The 13,843-nt window shown below is 43.9% G+C and overlaps 1 pseudogene; it reads right to left on the reverse strand.

Annotated features, from left to right (window-relative positions):
* Positions 1 to 10,868: 10,868 nt before the first annotated feature.
* LOC134898398 (5S ribosomal RNA) lies at positions 10,869 to 10,986 on the reverse strand (annotated as a pseudogene).
* Positions 10,987 to 13,843: the final 2,857 nt, after the last annotated feature.

The following is a 13,843-nucleotide window of genomic DNA, read 5'->3' on the forward strand; positions in this document are numbered from 1 at the left end:
TAGTTTATTTAGAGCATCTACTTCCCTGTAATGCGGCACATTGGGACACTGGTGCTAACAATAATGACTGGTTGGCAGAACTGACTGACTTGCTGAATCAATGTAAAAGGTGAGAGTGCTGTCCAGTGTCAGTGACACTGCACACAGGCCCGGCACTAGCCGCTCAGCAAAGGGATGCAGTGAAGGGAGGCACCAGGAAGGAAAGGCATTCTCCCTGCTCTGCATCCCTGTGCTGAGCTGCTGCTGCTATCCCTACTGCTGCTGTCTGCTGCTGTCACACATGCAGCGGCACCAGCAGCACAAAACCTCCTTTCCCCCTCGGCGCCAGCATCACAAAGCCTCCTCTCTACCCCCGCACCCCTGTGTGACATTCAGTGGGCAGGAGCCAAAGGGGGCAGAGTTAGATGGGAATAAGGGGCGGAGCTATATGGGACCATGCTGTAGCAGGAGGATGAGCTGCTACAGCTTCAGTCAGCCAGACTTCATTAGGTAAGTGTCTGGAAAGAGAGTGAGTGTGTGTGTGTGTGTGTGTGTGTGTGTGTGTGTGTGTGTATAATGTATACAGTGTCTGTGTATACTGTATATATGTGTGACTGTGTACGTGTGTAATGTATGTACAGTGTGTGTGTGTGTGTGTGTGTTTGTCTGTTGTGTGTGTATGTGTGACTGCGGCATAATGTGTGTAAGCGTCACTGGGGCAGTAGGCGTTATGTGTGTAAGCGGCACTGGTACAGGGGGCATTACGTGTGTAAGCGGTACTGGTACAGAGGGCATTACGTGTGTAAGCGGTACTGGTACAGAGGGCATTACGTGTGTAAGTAGCATTGCTATAGGGGTGCATTACGTGTGTAAGCGGCACTGGTACAGGGGGTGTTATGTGTGCAAGCGGCACTGGTACAGGGGGCGTTACGTTTGTAAGCGGCACTGGTACAGGGGGCGTTACGAGTGTAAGTGGCACTGGTACAGGAGGCGTGACGTGTGTAAGCATCACTGGTACAGGGGGCGTTATGTGTGTAAGCATCACTGCTACAGGGGGCGTTACATGTCTAAGCGGCACAGATACAGGAGCGTTATGTGTCTAAGCGTCACTGGTACAGAGGGCGTTACGTGTGTAAGCGGCACTGGTACAGCGGGCGTTACGTATCTAAGCGGCACAGATACAGGAGCGTTATGTGTCTAAGCGTCACTGGTACAGAGGGCGTTACGTGTGTAAGCGGCACTGGTACAGCGGGCGTTACGTATCTAAGCGGCACAGATACAGGGAGGTGTTACTTATGTAAGCGTCACTGGTACAGGGGGCGTTACGTGTGTAAGCGTCACTGCTACAGGGGGTGTTACTTGTGTAACCATCACTGGTACAAGGGGCGTTACGTGTGTAAGCATCTCTGGTACAGGGGGTGTTACTTGTGTATGGTCACTGGTACAGGGGGGCGTTACATGTGTAAGCGTCACTGGTACAGGGGACGTTACATGTGTAAGTGTCTCTACTACAGGTAGTATTATGTGCGCTGTGCCTTTGTAAAGTATGCTAGGGTGCAAATTTATAGTTTGCAGGGGGGCGCCGAACATCCTAGCAGCGGCCCCCACACCCACTGCACTGCACAGCACTGTCACCCTTTACATTGATTCAGCGTCCAGACATTACATTTTTTTATGGTCTGTACCAATTTTTGACTCTCCAAGCTTCCATTGAAAGTATAGGAAAAGGGGCGTGACCATGCGGCTGTACCCGTGGCCATGCCCCCATCCCAAATTTGTATAAATTTTTATGTGTAAATTGTTGGAGAGTATGTTGCTGCAGATGCAGTGGGACTATTTTGGGGCGTGGACCTGGAGCTGTAGCTCCATCAGTCCCATTGCTAATCCTGCTCTGTGAAAACACAGCAGGCAAATGGCAGAGCCTCCCATTGGATGTAACCTGTGTGAGAGGACGTTTCTCTCCCAATCAGCTGTGGACTGGGTGTGATAGACCTGCCACAAACCCAATGAGAGCTCCTAGCCAAGCCCAGCATTATACACACAGGCACAAAGTCACAGATCTGGGCTATTGTATAGGAGATTCCAAAAGGGTATACTCAGTAGTACATTACTGCAGAATAAAGTGTAGATACAAAACCACACACAAAGGTTTATTTATTTATTGATAAATACAGGTACAGTACTTCATTATTGTCAGACAAAACCAGTATATTCTAAAAACTGTTTCATGAATGTATACAGGAGTATTCTATGCAGAAAATGCAGTGTACAGTACAATTTGAACTACATACCAGTGGTTTGGCCATTTCTTTCAACTATAACAGGCAAGACTTTATACTATATAATTAATATCATTATTACAACGTATTCATCAGCTGCTGTTTAGTCGTTGGCTTCACATCATATCTGATGTATATTGCCAATTCAATTGGTTTCATGTCAGGTGACCTACAGTATAAAAGAAATGTCAGCAAAATTAAACATACATTAAGTGCTGTTCAGAAAGTCAATAAAAAAAGTTTACTAGCAACATTACTTAATCATTGAATACTCACTCTAGTCTGGTGGTGTGCATTGCCAATTGATATATTTCTCTTCCAGGAATTTGGCTGAGGCAGAGTGTTTAGGATCATTATCCTGAAACAATCTGTGATGAGATGGATAATGTTCCCTCACAAATGGCAGCAAACAGGAGTAATTGTTTCTTTATAAGCAGTGGTGGATTAATAAAGGAAAGGGCCCATATGCAAGCTCCACGTGAGACCCATCCTCTCTGGCAGTGGCTGCAGCGCTGTAGTCTCTGGCTTTGTGTCAGAGTAGACTGTGCATGCACATGTCTCCAGGAACAAGGTGACCACCCCTTATTCCTGGGGACATCTCTACTGCACATAAATTACCGGGAAAATGACAGCCAAGTCAACAATTTTTGTCTGCAGTGCTGGACACCGTGGAACTGCAGAGGGCTAATTAATATCATATGGCAGCAATGTGTGCCTTGTGGGCTACACTGGACCGCACAATCCGCACCCATTATAGATGCACGAATGGTTATATCACCTCTCATTAGCAGAAAAGCAAAGTGCTATATTTACATAAATTCATCTCAGAGAGGTGACAATAACATATGTGTGGTCAAATATCTCGCAGTATAGAACAAACACTTCATAGAAAGGCAAACTAATAACATCCGTCCACACCATATAAAGGGCCAATTATGAGACCCTATAATATGTTCTAAATATTTAATCATTATCGGGTGATGAAAATGTGTATAACAAATACATATGTGACTTGGGGTATTAGTGTGGGGAAGGAAAACTGTTTTGAGATAAAAATGTGTAAAATAAATATATGAAATAAAAATTATATATACAGTATTTTATATCAGTTACTACACCTACAACCTAATAGCTGATATATACACCAACTATGTAAATAGATTAAAGAGTGTTATTCTGCCACTAATGACATCTTGTTGAGTGTGAGGCTGTAAGTGATAAGAAATGGCCTAAAACAGATCCCTCATCTTTCATCAGGTTAAAGCGCTGTGGTCTGACCTCCTCCTGCTGTGATGATCTCCGCTCTGTTATTACTACACACCACTCCCTGACCAGACTGGTCCTGTCAGACAATGCTCTGGGAGACTCTGGAATAAAGCTTCTGTGTGAGGGACTGAGACACCCGGCCTATACCCTACAGGATCTTAGGTAAGACAGGAAAATGTCCTACTATAATCAGTCAGCAGAGTATATATATATTTATGGAACTGTTTCACCATATTATATTTGTTAAGTTGCAACCCTTCAGGAGAAAAGGAGCACATCTGATAGGAGGAGTAAGACTGATCTGGGGATTTCCTAGCCAAGTATGAATTAGGCACATACAGACATGACACTTCATACTGTGGGATCACAGATGCAGAGGACAAGGGTAGTGATTGCACAGTCTTCTGTAGGATCCTGGGATTGCAGGGAGGCATAGCAATATTTCCATATCACACCACTGCAACATATTTTAAGATAACTAATGTACAAGGGGGCTTAGCTATGACTAGCTATGGTCATGTCAAGTGGAGGTTTTTACCTATGAGCTGTAGGACTGCAGTCCCCACTAAAATCCACCACCTCAGTAAGCTCACCAAAGCCTTTTGAAGTCTGTGACTACACTGTATTAACTGTGACTGGCAGTGACTTCCTGTTGGAAGTGCTACCTGCCAGTCACCCCACAGGACAGGCAGTCCCATCGGGAGGTGTTTCTTCCCAAAGGGACTGCTGACCAGACTGCAATTAGCAGAGAGCATACTTATTGTGTGAGGCCACTCCCTGCCTTTTAATGTATCCCAATCTGGCTTCCATGGGGCTGAAGCCTATGCAGCCCTTATAAGCCAGGGTTTTGCACATGTGCGGTCATGCTGCTGCTTGTGTGCATGTGCTGGTCCCTGTGCCTGGCAGATCCATTGCTCAGGTGCTAGGACCTGGCTGTCTCCTCTCATCCTCCTACACTCCTAGCATTGGTAGTGGCAGCCCCCTACCCAAAACAGGTAGTAGCTGCCACTGGTCACTCCAGACCAGCAGTGAGGCACACCAGAACTCTCAGTGGCCCTGTGTGGGATGAGATTATTTAAATAAGATTTGAGCTTCATCCTGCACTTATGACAAGTTTGGATTTTAGAACAAGGCAAAATTGAATCTTTCCCTCCAAATTACAGTTTTTCTGAGCACTGAAAGTGTGTGGTGTACAGGGTAACAAGGGGGAGAGGGATTAGGAGGGGGAAGGGGGGAATTAGGTTAAATAAATTAATGAAAAGGAGAAAAGGGGGTTTGGAAAAAGGCACAATATTTAGAACAATTTTTAGCACTTTTTCAATTTATTTGTATTATTTATTATTTATTTTACTATCTATTTATTCATTTGCTTTTACCATCTCTTTTTTATATTTGCACCAATACAAAAGACCAATTGCCAAGGAAGCATTGATTTTAAGCGTAAAAGGAACATGTGGTTTGTGCCAAAAAATGGACTTCCTGTTCCTGTTTTATCAATAAAGAATGCACTATTTAAAGAGCATTAAACAAGAAAACCCCCATCCTTGAAATAGAATGCCCTTGGGATTTGAAACGCATTGGAGAGAAGGGTAGCACAAGAAGACCTGCTGGTTACAGCCGCACAGTGATCAGGAATGTTTTCCCTGTTGTCTGACATCATTAGCAGGTGCCGCAGCCTGCTCCGGTGCAGATCCAAACCTCCCTAGGGTAAGATCAGGGCAAGTTATCAACCTCCCGGACTTTCCGCACCCTCCACAATGACAAAACAAGAGCATTATGCATTTTTCAAAACCCCTTTTTTTCCTTTTCTTTAATTTATTTCACCCAATTCCCCCCTTCACCCTCCCAACCCCTCTCCCCTTATTACCCTATACATCACAAATTTTGAGCGCTTGGATAAACTGTGTCTTTACATGTAAACTCTTTCCTACTGAGCAGCTCAAATTACAAATTACAATCGCAGCAACCTATTTCCGACTGCTGCCCCAATTTCCTACTCGGGTGGTAGTCCACACCACCACCCGAGGGGGAATAAAATAATATGGTGATTGAGACTCGCCACCAGGCCCAAAGCCGATGCCTGACATGCTGCGCTCACCGCTGGCATTCTGGCTGTTAGGATTCCGACTGCGGCCTCCTGATCCGGGCTTCCGGGATATTGTATCACACCCTCTCTGCATCCACAATACCCATAGAGTGGAAATAGAATCTGTGGCAAACGCAGCCGCTCTCCCAGCCCCAAACCACTGTGCAATATGTTATATTTGGGGTCAGATGAATAGCAGTAATGTTATTTTACTAAAATACATAACCCTTGAGCCAGATAATGGGGGTGACTGTCTCATTATATGATAAGAATATGGGTGGGGTCCAGGAAAATTAGATGTTTGAATATTCATCCAGGCACAATTGGGATTTTAAAATGCTTTTGTATAGTACTTTTCTATCTTGTATTTAGCTTTTTTTACTCAGTGACATACACCTACAGCATAGTAATTGTGTCTACATTACATTATTATTTCAGTTATAATTTCATTTGTTCTTATCATTTGTTATTTTCAGTTTGAAACTGAAAATAACAAATGATAACAAATGACTAAATGAAGATCCCTCATCTCCCATCAGGTTAGAGCGCTGTGATCTGACCTCCTCCTGCTCTGATGATCTCCACTCTGTTATTACTACACTCCACTTTCTGGGGATAATTCAGAGTAGATCGTAGATGTGTTAAATTTAGCACATCTATGATCAGTTTCACAGACATGCAGGGAGACGCCCAGCACAGGGATAGCCCGCCCAGCTTATCTGGCTCTGCCTTCCCCCCCACCGCACAGGTTCAAATACATTGCACTGCGTAATGCTTTGTACCTGAAGAGTGGCTCCCTACCTGTGCAGCTTGCTGGGTCCGATGTCACGCAGCCGCCACGGGCCGCCTCCTCCAACGGTCCGGATACACCTCTGCAGTCTGGACCGCGCCCCGCGTTCTAACGCCATTGGCATGCCCCCTCCCACCCCGTGACTGCCTCTGCCTATCAATTAGGCAGAGGTGATCGCACCAGTGAGATGCTGATAGCATATCACTGGTGCACATGCGCAGTGCGCACACCGTGCGAGCACACTGCGCTTAGTAATTCAGACTGCTATCGCTGCAGCGATCCAGTCTGAATTACCCCCTCTGACCAGACTGGACCTGTCAGGGAATACTCTGGGAGACTCTGGAATAAAGCTGCTGTGTGAGGGACTGAGACACCCGGCCTGTACCCTGCAGGATCTTAGGTAAGATCTGTATCAGTGTTATAAACTGTTCTTTCAGTACAAGACATAGACTATAGAATTTTAAAAGGTTTCAGTATGTAATACCGGTGGACAGGATGTCGGCTGTCCATATCCCGACAGCGGTAGCCTGCCCGAAAGAATGCCCACAGCGAGGCTAGCACAGGAAGAACCCACTTTACGAGTAGAGTGGGTCTTAACAGATTTAGGAACCGGCAATCCTGCCGTGGAATAAGCATGCTGGATAGTCAATCTAATCCAGCGAGCAGTAGTCTGCTTAGAAGCATGACACCCAATCTTGCTGGGATCATAAAGCACAAACAATGCTTCCGATTTCCTGAGACGAGCAGTCCTCATCACATACACCTTCAAAGCCCTCACGACATCCAGGGACTTTGAAGTAGCCAAGGTGTCAGTAGCCACTGGCAGCACAATTGGTTGGTCGATATGGAAATCCGACACAACCTTTGGAAGAAATTGCTGACGTGTTCTAAGGTCAGCTCTATCTTCATGAAAGATCAAGTAGGGGCTCAAGTGAGACAAGGCTCCCAATTCTGACACATGCCTTGCCGATGCTAAGGCTAACAGTGTGACCACCTTCCACATAAGAAACTTTAAGTCCACCTCCTGTAAAGGTTCGAACCAATCCGATTGCAGGAACTGCAACACCACATTAAGATCTCACGGTGGCGTTGGAGGCACAAAAGGTGGTTGGATGTGCAGAACCCCTTTCAGAAATGTCTGAACCTCAGGTAGAGCATCCAGTTGTTTCTGGAAGAAAATGGACAAAGCTGAAACCTGAACCTTGATGGAGCCTAAGTGTAGACCCACATCCATAACCGCCTGCAGAAATAGGAGCAAGAGATCTAGTGTAAAATCCACCATAGGAAACTTCTTGGTTTCACACCAAGATACATATTTTTTTCCAAATCCGAGGGTAATGCTTAGATGTTACTCCTTTTCTAGCTTGGATGAGCGTAGAAATGATGTTCGGAATACCCTTTTAAGCTAAGATCTGGCGTTCAACCTCCATGCCGTCAAACGTAGCCGTGGTAAGTCTTGATAAGCAAACAGCCCCAGTTGAAGTAGGTCCTCGCGAAGAGGAAGAGGCCTTGGATCCTCTAGAACAGGCATGTCCAAACTGCGGCCCTCCAGCTGTTGAGAAACTACACATCCCAGCATGCCCTGACACAGCTTTAGCATTCTCTGACAGCAAAACTGTGTCAGGGCATGCTGGGATATGTAGTTTCACAACAGCTGGAGGGCCGCAGTTTGGACATGCCTGCTCTAGAAGCAAGTCCAGAAGGTACGGGTACCAAGCTCGCCTTGGCCAATCTGGGGCAATGAGGATCGCCTGAACTCTTGTTCTTTTTACTAGTTTGAGAATCTTTGGGATGAGTGGAAGTGGAGGGAACACATACACTGACTTGAACACCCACGGAGTTACCAGGGCATCCACTGCCACTGCTTGTGGGTCTCTCGACCTGGAGCATTACCTCCGAAGCTTCTTGTTGAGATGAGATGCCATCATGTCTATCTGAGGTATGCCCCAAAGGCTTGTTACCTCTGCGAACACCTCACGATGTAGGCCCCATTCTCCTGGATGGAGATCATGTCTGCTGAGGAAGTCTGCTTCCCAGTTGTCCACTCCCAGAATGAAGATTGCTGACAGCGCTCTTGCATGTCTTTCTGCCCAGAGGAGGATTCTTGTTACCTCTGACATTGCAGCTCTGCTCTTCATTCCACCCTGACGGTTTATGTAAGACACTGCTGTTACATTGTCTGACTGAACTTGAATGGCCTGATCTTGAAGAAGATCTGCCGCTTGCAGAATAAGTTTCAGAATGTTTATAGGAAGGACTGCTTCATTTTACTCACGGCATTACGAAGCTTTTTCATAGTTGTGGTGATCGTAGTGTGATTGACAGGAAGTGGGTGTTTCTGGGCGGAAACTGTCCATTTTCTGGGAGTGTGCGGAAAAACGCAGGCGTTCGAGTTCCAAAACGCAGGAGTGGCTGGGCGAACGCTGGGTGTGTTTGTGACGTCAAACCAGGAACGAAAAGGACTGAGCTGGTCGCAATGGCTGAGTAAGTCTGGAGCTACTCAGAAACTGCGGGGTAATCGTTACGAGAAAATTAGCGAAGCTTTCGTTCGCAATTCTGCTATGCTAAGATACACTCCCAGTAGGCGTCGGCTTAGCGTGTGCAATGTTGCTAAAAGCAGCTAGCGAGCGAACAACTCGGAATGACCCCCTATGTATGGAATGGGATAAATCACTAAGGTATATATATAAAACCTCTGAAGGTGCGCACTCGGAAATAAAAAGACACATACACTGTGGCGGAGTATCAATGTTTCAATCAATATGATTTTCTTCAGCATTGATTGAAACGTTGATACTCCGCCACAGTGTATGTGTCGCTTTATTTCCAGGTACTGCTCCTTCAGAGTTATGTGTTTTGCATTCAGTGAGGGCACCGCAGTAAGTTTTCATGGCTAATTGAGGGCCGAATCAGACGAGCAGTATAAATATATATATATATATATATATATATATATATATATATATGTATATAGGGTGAGCTAACAGCGCCAAAAAATAGTAGAAAATAATTTTTCACAGTATGTCTATTATATGCCCCAGTATGATGTCTACTCTCTATATGCCACACCCCTTTCTTTATGGCGCGTCTGCTGGATCTTAAATAAAACCTGCACTTGTACGTGTGCAGGATGGAAGAAAATTGAGAATTGCAGATAAGATCAGAGCGACCATAGGTGGTAAATAATCTAGGAGACTAAAAAATAAAAAAAATTAAAAAACAATGCGGGGTTTATTTATAACGAACGTTTTAAAAGGTTTTTTGGACATAAAAAGGCAACATATAGGAATGCTTTTTTTTAAGATTTGTTACAAAGTCATTTAAAAAGCATTCTAAAGGACATGAAGATAATAATATAAAAAATAGAAGCGATAAAAAATAGTGCTAAAAAATTCCCGTATTCAGAAAATAAGAGTCATTAGAGACAATCGTATGTCTAAAATTATGTAAAAAAAAATAAATTATTAATACAAATACGTATAAAAGATCGGATAAATAGAAAAAGCAGCTTAACTTGAGGATTTCAGTAGTAGCAGGAATCACCCAATCGGTTTCGTCTGGTCTGACTTCATCAAGGGGTAATGAGCACAGTGAGACACATCATCTATATATACCCCTGTGGGTAAGGAAGTGATTAGTGACATCACTTCCTGTAATTGATTGACATTTGTGGAAACAGGATGTAAACATACTAGTATAGTTCAGGAACACATAATAAGTGTGGCCAATAATGAGGTAGGCTGTAGATGTGATGAAGCGCTTTACTTGCGCTTAGAAACTGTGTGTGGAGTCTTTGTGAATCATAAAAGACTTTTGCGCTTGTTTAGTCCGATGTGTGACGCTAAACGCGTCATTTCCGCCCCACTTCCGGTGTCCGTGGCTTCCTCCTGCGCATGCGCCGGTCATTGCGAAGGGAAGTGTGGCGGCCATTTTCTGGGAGTCCATGAAGCATGACAGTAGCTCGTGCTGGAAGCGGGTGCCGGCGGCCATATTTTCATGGATAATGTTCATGTAGTTTAATAGGTCTAATATATTCATACCATCTCCACACCGGAAGCCGCATATGTAAATAAGATAAGATCGAGAATCAGTACATATATACGATTCCGAGGTCACATATAGTTCATCGTTTATATACAGATTCTACAGACTAGGTGTAGAGTATGTTACAATGTAGTTCATACTCCTAATCTGATAGACATAAATAAAGTGTTTCTCCTATAAAAATGACATCCATTTAGGACATCTAGCATTTTCTATTGGAGTATAAATTGTATATGCATTGGATAAAATTAGTAAGATTAATAAATAAATAGAGAGTGGATGTTGCGGTGAGACTTATATTTAGGAGTATATAGGCATAGGCATATACCATCATGGACAGAGAACTTAGTTTCTTTGAATTGAGAGATAGAAGAAAGAGAGATGTATAGCGAGATATAGGAATAGCACGCCCCTGATCTGATTGTTATTACAGCACCCGGTCTTCTTGGGAAGTTTCCTTACCCAGTACTGGCCGGGCCAACACTGCTTGGCTTCCAAGATCGGACGAATTTGGGCATATCCAGTGTGGTATGACTGTAATCTAAGATCTGGGTAGTGGGAGAGGTGGTCCAGGGGTAGGGGAGCCTCCGCTCCGTGTTCCAAGCTGGACCTAGCTGGAAGAAGGCAAGTTGAGAATGTCAGGAGTTTAAGGATTGGGAATGAAAGGCTTACGTTTATAAAAAGGGGGCTATTTTGTAGCCTTCATTCAGTCCGTCCGGATGAAGAGATTTCATTTCATGTATCCAGAACATTTCTCTCCTTGATAGAAGGTTGGAGAGGTCCCCCCCTCTTTCTCCAAGTGTCACTAGTTCCAAACCCTTGAACGTGAGTTCCTCCGGGTTAGAGCCGTGGTATTGTAGGAAGTGTCTGGATACAGCATGTGTTTGGACCCGGTTCTTTATATTTCTGACATGTTCCTGTATGCGGATTTTCAATGGCCTCTTTGTCTTGCCGATATACTTCATCTTGCAAGGGCATTCTAGGAGGTAGATGACGGAAGATGTGTTGCAGTTGATAAAGTGCTTAATTTTGTACTCCTTAGTTTCACCTGTGTTCTTGAAGGTTTTTCTATTTGGGTTCACATACTTGCAGATGTTGCAATGACCACATTTGAAACATCCCACACATTTCGGTAGTGTGCTTTTTGGAGTATCACGGTTTCTTAACATGCTTGGTGCCAGGAGGTCCTTTAGATTCTGTGATTTCTTAAATACCACTTGGGGTTCAGTTGGTAAATAATCTTTGAGAATCGGGTCCATTAACAGTATATTCCAGTGTGATTTGAGTGTTTGTTTAATCAGGTTGTCATGTTTACTGTAAGTGGTGATGAATCTAACATTGTCTTTATTGTTCTCCTTAGGTTTGTATTCCAGAAGTTTGTTTCTTTCCAGGGTTTTTGCTTGGGCATTAGCTGCGGCGAGAATATGTTCAGGGTATCCTTTTTCTTTGAATCTCTCTGTGTAGACTGACAGTTGGGCATCACGGTCATCCGTTTTCTTGCAGTTTCGTGCAATCCTGGTGAACTGGGAGAGGGGAATATTATTTTTCCATCGTTTAAGATGATTGCTCCGATAATGAACATAGCTGTTTGTATCCACCTTTTTAATGAAGTTCTTCGTAATGACATTGTTTCCTTGGTGGGTCAGTATCAGATCTAAAAACTCTATTTGTTCCGTGTTGTTGTTGGATGTGAACTTCAAGTTCATGGTATTGTCGGATATATAGATGAGGAAGTCTTTAAAAGAGGGTTCATCGCCATCCCATATGATTAAAATATCATCTATATACCTTTTATAAAAGATGATATTCAGATTAAAAGGATGATTCGTAAAAATATATTCATTTTCCCAGTGACCCATAAAAAGATTGGCGAAGCTTGGCGCAAAGATAGTGCCCATCGCTGTCCCACAGGTCTGAAGGTAAAATTGATCCAGAAATTTAAAATAATTGTGTTTCAGGATAAAATTCATAATCTCACAAATAAAAATCCGGTGGTCGTCTGTGATAAGGTGATCCTTGCCCATAAAAAAATTACAAGCCTGAATTCCCTTCTCGTGTTCGATGCATGTGTATAAGGACTGTACATCTATCGTGACCCATCTGTACGTGTCTTTCCATCCTTGTGATTCCATTAAATTAAGAACTGAATTGGTGTCTTTAAGATATGCAGGTAGGTCCATAACGTATTTTCTAAGGAAGATGTCCACGTATTCCGACAGGTGGGATGTTAGGGAATCTATTCCTGCCACAATGGGCCTCCCTGGTGGGTTGGTCATCGATTTGTGCACCTTTGGGAGAAAATAGAAGATGGGGGTGATGGGGTTGGTGTTAAGGAGGTACTGGTACTCTTCCTTAGACAGTGTCTCGTTTCTGAGGCCTCTAAGGAGAATGACTCTAAGTTCCTCCACGAAGGATTCCTTTGGATCCGCTGCTAGTGGTTCATATGAAGACCTATCTCCTAATAGTCTTTCGGCTTCCACAATGTATGCCGTGCGGTCCATGATAACCAGCCCCCCCCCCCCCTTTGTCAGCTGGTTTTAAAATGATGTCTTTGTTTCCCTGGATTTGTTTGATCGCTTGTCTTTCTTTGTTGGTTAGATTCTTTTCCTTAATAGGTTGGATCTCTGCCTCACATAGGTCTTTCATCACTAGATCGTAAAACATGCCTATGTTATTTCCCTTAGATTCCAATGGGTAGAATTTTGATACCGGTCTTAGTCCTGGTTTTGATTGTTCATAATTCCTTAGAACCGCGTCTTCTTTCCTTAGGAAGTGACGTTTCAGAGTGAGTTTCCTCACAAATTTGTTTAAATCCACGAAAGTGTCGAATTTATTCATCCCTTTAGTGGGTGCGAATGACAATCCTTTGTTCAAGAGAGAGATTTCATGTGCAGTTAGGTCATGGCTCGATAGATTGAAGATGCCCTTGGATGCGGGGTTTTCTACTGCAGATACCTTCGTTTGAAGCGACTTTTTCCTGCCACTCCCACGGCATCCTCTTCTTCTAGTTGCCTTTTTCGTGGTGACGCATAACTTGCTCCCTCCTTGATGGTCCTTGCCGTGTCCCTGACCTTTGTGCTTGGTCCTGGGGATAAAAAAACCTCTCCTGTTGAGTCCAATTTGTGTTGTGCTGTAAATCTGTTGGAAGTTTGTATGTGTCTCCTTTCTTGTGGAACTTGACTTGGCAGTCTCCTTTTTCCTTTTTGTGATACTGATTGCCAATATTCCTTTCTCACCTTTTGTTCTTGTGGTCCCTCTTTGTTGAACCTGTTCCAGTTTTTCACTTCGTTGTTTTCGTAATCCTGTTTGTCCATACTGAACTTTTTTTCTTTATTCCTGATTACTACGTCCTCTATGTGTTCTAGCTTTTTATTCAAAACATTCTCGTTTATCTTAAAG

Source organism: Pseudophryne corroboree, chromosome 3 (assembly GCF_028390025.1).
Source record: "Pseudophryne corroboree isolate aPseCor3 chromosome 3, aPseCor3.hap2, whole genome shotgun sequence".
NCBI classification, from domain to species: Eukaryota; Metazoa; Chordata; class Amphibia; order Anura; family Myobatrachidae; genus Pseudophryne; species Pseudophryne corroboree.